An 8,349-nucleotide genomic window follows, 5' to 3' on the forward strand; every position below is an offset into this window, starting at 1 on the left:
TGAAACAGTTGCATCACTTGGTAGAAATATTTTAAAAGACAAAACCAAATGAAGAAGTCTAAACACAGGAAGTACCCAGCTGCAATGCAGTGAAGAGAAAATAAGCTCTCCTTTTGTTTCATAGTTGATTCAATTCATTACATTTAACATAGATTTGAATCCCTCTTTGCTATTTTGTGGAAAAATTGAACTTTCTATGAATATTATACAAACTGGTGTCTTGTTACATATTTAAAACATTAGATACACTAGTTCCAAGTTTTGTGATGGGAGAACTACTAGATTTAGGTTTAAAAATATATATATCTAACCAAATTCTTGGAAGTATTGACTTTCTAGACTAAATAACATTAAATTCAAAACAATTTCTTAAATTTGATAATCAGTTGAATTTATATTCAACACATTGGAGGGCTATTTGTTATTATTAATGACCAAAATCAATGGTTGCCACATAATAAAACTGTATTGCTGCATAATACTTCCACTACAAAAGTTTTACTTACTATTAAACCCAACAAGTAAAATAATTTGTTGTAACATTTTACACAAAACTACTCTTTCTGAAACTTTGCTCATTAAAGCTGCGGTAGGGAACTTTTGACGCTCTAGCGGTTAAAAAACAGAATTGCTTGTGTCTTGCGGAAGAACATCGTAGCCGGAACTACTTCTCTCTGTTTATGTCTATGAAGAATCACAAAGGTACTGGGTTACTCCGCTGCGGTATCCCCGAAGCAATCTAAAATAGTCTGAATATAAACACTTATTATAGGTGCACCCTAGTGATTCAGGACAAGCTAAAAACATGGTTTGGGAAATGGATTCATGGTGTACTCACTTATTATATAAATTTTTCTACATTTTGAACACAAACAAAATTACGGACCGCAGCTCTGATTGGTTGTTTCTTACCGGGAGCGGATGACTTTCTGCAAATGGCAATAGGAGCACTGGGAGGAGCCAGAGGAGCTTGATTTTTTCACAGATTATCTGTCTCATATTCTACTGTCAGGACATAATGACAGGTTTCACAAATATGTAAAAAAATATATTTTTACAAAAGTTACCTTCTGCAGCTTTAAACGTAGCTTTAAGGAAAGCTTTACGGTGGGGGTGGGGGGTGTTGGCATGGGATGAGACAGAGAAAAGAAAAATCCCATATAGAAGCTTGAGGGAAATACAAAGTTGTTGTTTTTGTGCTCCATCTTGCCTCAGTAAACTTTGAAAATGTTCCCAGTGGAGGAGAGACACTTACGGGGCTAGGAGTACAAAGATCTGTTGGGAAGATGGAAGAAGAGCACTGAACTAGATCAGCCAAATGTGCCGGCCATTTCCTTGTTCCATTGTCAGCACTCCATAAAAAAAACATCAAATATTAAGAGGATGCATTAACATGGGCCAGAAACTGATGGCTGTGAGGGGTAAAAAAGAGATGAAAACACTCAAAGAAGTGGAAGATTCCATCATGACTCTACTCTGCTGGTTTCTGTGAGCCGTGGACAAATCTCTCCATCTTGAAAAGTGGTGGTCTGTCGGGTTTGGTACTGTATGTGAAAGCAACAAGAATTACTGGTGAATTATTTGTTATAAGTGGTGATGTTAATATAGATGGATGACTGATATATGTACACAAATCAAATTAAGTTTCCTTTAATACATTAATGCACCACTCGCAGAACCAGATGGAATTGCAAAGATTGTAATTGTTTTCAAATACATTTTCCACAAACAGTCTTCGGTCGTCCACTGGTCAGAAAAATGTATAAAACTTACAAACTAATTATTTCTTATAGCCATTTCTAGCTAATATGTAAAAATATGGCCTGTATTGTCAATATAAAGACATTTTCTGTATTCATTTTTCACAGGTGTTTTAGCTATGTTTTTAATTACGCATCACATTGTGCCATGTTTTAATGGAAGAAAATGACCAGAACCTTTCCTGTTTCTATTGTTTTTCTCACAGTGAAGGATCTTTACATTAGTTTTTCTGCTATGTATCCAGTCAGGTGTCTAATATCTAGTTCTTTGGTGTCCTATGAAGCTATAAATAGATTGCAGAAAGTCACTTGGGGGAATAAAGTGCCTTGCTTGAGGGCAGAAAGCTTCCATAATACTTATATTTATAAATGTGCTGCATGTGATGCGAATATTACAGTGAAACGTATCACCAGCAGAGGAATTTCTGTTGATAACTACATTCAATACTCACACGGGGAATCTGTTATGAAAGATGCAAATCAAATTAGTGACCCACACATGCTCTTGTGACCACACTCATAAATGACTTTGGAGCCATTAAATTGTGGATGTGTTTCTATTAGAATCAATGTTGTCTTTTATGTTAAGTGCTTACACAATCGGACTGAAAGGTTACTGTATTTTATTTAATATCTTCATGTATTATAGTCATATTTAGCAGACTACAGCTCTGCTTGTGATTTTCTAAATGCTTTATATCACCCTACGTGACTAGATGTATTGGGCTGTTACCATATGAGACTTTTCACTACATGATTGTAGTGGGCAAAGGAATTCACAGTAATAAAAGATTGTCACGTTTATCTGTTTCAGAAAAAAAAAAAAAAAAAAAAAAAAAAAAACTGAAGTGCACTTTTGCACTTTCCACTCAATTTTAGGGTATATTTCACAAAATGTGCAAGAAGAAAACATAAAATAATTTAGCAGAAATGTTGCTATAGCAGTGTAAGAAAGCTTTTTTTAAATATATATTTGGATATTTTTGGTAAAAAAAAATTTGGGCATGACTGTCAAAATGACAGTAATGTCAACATATAATCTTCTAATGTATAAAATGTGTTTAGCATTTCAGCATTTTTTTTTTTCTTTGCATCTCATTTGGTTATAAATTATGACTCATTATTGTATTCTACATGGATATGCTTTTTCAGCCATTGGGCATCTGTTGTCTAGATATCTGTATTGATGGATTTGAAAAATCCATATCCATCGAGCACAAGATGAAATGATAGACAATTCATGAAAAAGCATATATTGTTAGCAATAAAAGGGTTGATTTATCACTCAATGGTTACAGTTATCGCTTAAATAACATAATGCAGTATATGTTAACAATATTGTGGCGCAACCATTTTAAATTAATTTGATGGTGCATGCTCAAAAAATAAAAGACAGGATGAAGATTTACTTTGGGCAGTATGACTAAAAATGACGTGCCTTTGAGGTTGTCCCACATATCTCCAATGCACACATTACACGGATGCATAAATGCACATACACACTCACATGAGCGTGCGCACACACACACACACAGTGTAGTGCTGTTCAGTCAGGAATGAACAGATAAGGAATGCAGCTGATAAAATATTAAGACTTGGCGCTCTTTTATATTTATCATATGACCAATGCTGCACAAGTGAATCTATTTCTGTCTTTCTGTCTATCTACGTCCCCTTCCTCCCTCACAGGCTTATTTGCTCATTTTATTTTCAAGCATTAAAAAATGTCTGCCAATCGTGTCAAATGAAACATAATTACACTAAAGGAGACTAATGATTGACTCAAATGATTCATAGTAATTCCATGGCAATTTCATTGTTTGATTCAAACAAACACGTTTCCTTGGGGATTGCATGCAGCCAGTCAGATGCCTTTGCTTGTATTTGACAAAGGAGCCAGAAATAGGTTTCATTAGATGTGCAGTGCATTTTCAACAGTGACTGGCACAAATCTCCATTAAAAACACTGCACTGTTTTTATTAGTTCTGTTTTACACATTGCTCTGGCATGTCACTCGTGTTTGTGGTGTGCTATGGCACAAAGATCGAATATGGCTGGAATATAATCACAGCTAATGGCTAGACTGGTTTCTCTAGAGAACAGGAGATGTAAGCCATTTTGTTGACTGAGGCACACACATCTTTGTCATCACTTGGCTCCAACTCCCTGCAGCTCTGGCAGCAGATGGTTGACTGTTTTCTTAATCAACACCACCCTCTATTGGCAAGAATGGTCTTACAGCAACCCTACAGCAAATTAAGATTTAGTTTTGCAAGATTTGCATTTTTGAGAGTGGAAAGAGCCTGGAGAGTTTGAAATCAAGAAAGAGCACAACAAATATGATTTCCTCAGACACACCTGGAATGCCACTATAAAATTATTATTATTTACAGAATGACTACATCAGCGTGTGTTGCGGCTAAAGTTTGCAGTAACTTTTGGTCACAGTGAGAGCACCATTTTGGCAAAGCCTTTGCTCTTATGTATTCCCTGTTCAAACAGAAAGGTTAGGTTTGGGTGGTTTGAAGGGCTTGGTTCTTGAACTATGATTTGCGACATGCTTTTGTTAGTCGCTTTTTATACTTCAAAAAAGCATATGCATCCCTGAGTGCTGATGAGTCCATATTCTCTTCTCAGTTTGCAAGGAGATAAAGACTGTAAGTGATCAAATCTGTAAATGCATGTATCTGCATATACAGGTGCATCTCAATAAATTAGAATGTTGTGGAAAAGTTCATTTATTTCAGTAATTGTAATTAACTCAAATTGTGAAACCCGTGTATTAAATAAATTCAGTGCACACAGATTGAATTAGTTTAAGATTTTAGTTCTTTTAATTGTGATGATTTTGGCTCACATTGTACAAAAACCCACCAATTCACAAAAATCTCAACGAATTAGAATATGGTGACATGCCAATCAGCTGATCAACTCAAAACACCTGCAAAGGTTTCCTGAGCCTAAAAAATGGTATCTGTTTGGTTCACTAGGCTACACAATCATGGGGAAGACTGCTGATCTGACAGTTTTCCAGAAGACAATCACTGACACCCTTCACAAGGAGGGTAAGCCACCAACATTCATTGCCAAAGAAGCTGGCTGTTCACAGAGTGCTTTATCCAAGCATGTTAACAGAATGTTGAGTGGAAGGAAAAAGTGTGGAAGAAAAAGATGCACAACCAACCGAGAGAACCACAGCCTTATGAGGATTGTCAAGCAAAATTGATTCAAGAATTTGAGTGAACTTCACAAGGAATGGGTTGAGGCTGGTGTCAAGGCATTAAGAGCCATCACACACAGACCTGTCGAGGAATTTGCTGAACCACAGACAACGTCAGAGGCGTCTTACTTGGGCTAAGGAGAAGAAGAACTGGACTATTGTTCAGTGGTCCAAAATCCTCTTTTCAGATGAGAGCAAGTTTTATATTTCATTTGGAAACCAAGGTCCTAGAGTCTGGAGGAAGGGTGGAGAAGCTCATAGCCCAAGTTGCTTGAAGTCCAGTGTTATGTTTCCTCAGTCTGTGATGATTTGGGGTGCAATGTCATCTGCTGGTTTTGGTCCATTGTGTTTTTTGAAAACCAAAGTGTTGGATAAACCAATAAATCTTGGAGCACTTCATGCTTCCTTCTGCTGACCAGCTTTTTGAAGATGCTGATTTCAATTTCCATCAGGATTTGGCAAATGCCCACACTACCAAAAGCACCAAAAGTTGGTTAAATGACCATAGTGGTTGTGTGCTTGACTGGCCAGCAAACTCACCAGACCAGAACCGCATAGAGAATCAATGGGCTATTGCCAAGAGGAAGATGCGAAACAAGAGACCAAACAATGCAAATCCATACCACATCAGCAGTGCCACAAACTGATCACCTCCATGCCGCACCGAATTGAGGCAGTAAATAAAGCAAAAGGAGGTCATACCAAGTATTGAGTAAATGTACAGTAAATTATACTTTCCAGAAGAACAAAAAAAAAATCACTTTAAAAAAAAAATCACATTATTGGTCTTATGAAGTATTCTAACTGTTGGGATAGTGAATTGGTGGGTTTTTGTTAAATGTGAGCCAAAATCATCACAATTAAAAGAACCAAAGACTTAAACTACTTCAATCTGTGTGCATTGCATTTATTTAATACACGGGTTTCACAATTTGAGTTGAATTACTGAAATAAATTAACTTTTCCACAACAATCTAATTGATTGAGATGCACCTGTATATGGTAAAATATAATGTTACATCTTACATTAGAAAAGAGATGGCTTCCATGCTCATAGGCATGGATTAAAACTAAATTTAGATTTTATGAGGAATCATGCCATCATGCCACAGGCTTGTAATGTGTGAGATGTGAAATATTTATATATTTACACTTGTTAACCCAATTCATTTTTGTGCATGTTCTGTAACTTGTGAGCATGTTCTTCTTTATCCCATAAACAAAGCACGATTAGCAAAGGCTGATTTCACCAGAAAACAACACACTGTTAAAATGTAAAGACTCTTCCAAATCATATGTCTGCTGCATGCTAGTCCTTTCTCCAAAAGATAAGGAGTCTTTATTAACTCATTATGTAATAAATACACTTTCACTTTTAAATGCATTTCAGTATCTTATCTATAGTATATTATAATATTGTCCATTAAGACTTCTCAGAAAGCAAACCCAATGATGCTCGCCTTATCAAAAGCCACTTATACTGACATCAGCAGGAAAACCACTGATGAGCACCAAAACATGTTTATTCTTAAGTTTTATTGTTTATTGTGTAAAACAATGTATGTATTTATTTATTTTTTACATTTTGGATGTATTGCATGTGTTTTTTCTAAAAGACTGCAGAGCACAAGACATCATATTATGACCGTCACAGTGTCCATAGAAATGTTCCATGCTCAAAGTCTAGTGTGACCACAGCTTGGAGTCTCCTCGACTGCCCTGAGGCTCCCAAGAGGAATTTTTCATTTGCATTTGTATGTTGCTCTTATATTATAAACATGATTCATGAATACATTTAACTCAAACTGGCAGTCAGAGGCTGGGGTGCAAATAAATAAATGTGCGGTCACTGCAGATTTTACATTCCATTCACTCCCATTCATATAATGCTTTGCACTAGCCAGTCTTGAAAATAAGATATTTGTCAGTATATCTGTCAACCGGCGACTTTGTGTGCACCTGTGCAACCCACACTTCCAAACTTATCTCTTTAATTGACTCCAGTTAGATTTTGGAAGCAAACGCAAGTTCACAAGTTTTTTTTTCTTCCTGCGCTGTGAGTTATTACTCTGTGTATTCAATAAAAATCATGAAAAGTACAACTTTTGGTGCTATTAGTTTTGTTAGATTGTGTGTAAGTATGAATTAAAGTGATATCAGACAACTTTTTCTTTCTTTTTTCCTTTTCTTTTTAGAGTAAGCAATGTAGAAATCTATATATAATCAAAGGGCTCACAAACTTATTGCTGTGACTGTAAGACTGAAAATACCTTTGATATATAGAAGTTAGAAACAAAACCATTTGATAAATACTTTGAAACTCCCAAAGTGTTTGCAAATGTGTGTGCTATATGCATCTAACGTTCAGCCAGTGGTCTGTGGGTGTGCTGTCTGAGACTGAGATTAACTGTCATAATTCCGGCCTGTATTCAATGTTTTTATGTATTTTTTTTTTTTTTTTAATTAGGACTTTTAGTTGCTTCCTGTCTGATGTTTCTTTGTAGTCAGTTTGTAGTCACAAAAGTTAATCAGAGAGCACAGCACTGAACAATTTCTCTTATTTTTCTGTTCTTTGGAGAAATTTATTCATGCCTTTATCACCAGCAGGGTGGACTGTTGTAATGGTCTTCTCACCGGCCTTCACAAGAAGACCATTAGACAGCTGAAGCTCATCCAGAACGCTGCTGCCAGGATTCTGACTAGAACCAGAAAATCTGAGCATATCACACCAGTCCTCAGGTCCTTATGCTGGATAATGAGTATTTTTATTATGTATAATAAGTACTTTTGCAAATTTATAAATAACTCAATGGCCTAGGACCTAAATTCATAGAATATGTTCACTGAATATAAACCTAACAGAGCAATCAGATCATTAGGACCGAGTCAGTTAGAAATACCAAGGGTTTACACAAAACAAGGAGAATCTGCTTTTATAGTTACCATGCCGCCTGCAGTTTCCAGAAGAGATCAAATCTGCTAAAACAACAGTCACGTGTAAATGCAGACTCAAAACCCATCTGTTTAGCTGTGCATTTATTGAATGAGCACTGTGAGATGTCCAAACTGATTGCACTGTATTTTATGTGCAATCATTTTCTATTTTTAACTGTTGTCAACTCATTTTAAACCTCTTAAATCAATTTTTAAAACATTTTCAAAAAATTAAATTCCTCATTCATTGTCGTGATTATTTTTTTATATTATTATTTTATTTTATTTTATGTAAAGCATTTTGAATTACCACTGTGTATGAAATGTGCTATATAAATAAACTTGCCTTGCTTTGCCTATACCTGTATACAGTAAACAAAAAAAAGCTTGCTATTTAAATATGAAGTCTCTGTATTCTGTGTGTCTTTGGGTAA

This window comes from Carassius auratus, chromosome 46 (assembly GCF_003368295.1).
Source record: "Carassius auratus strain Wakin chromosome 46, ASM336829v1, whole genome shotgun sequence".
NCBI classification, from domain to species: domain Eukaryota; kingdom Metazoa; phylum Chordata; class Actinopteri; order Cypriniformes; family Cyprinidae; genus Carassius; species Carassius auratus.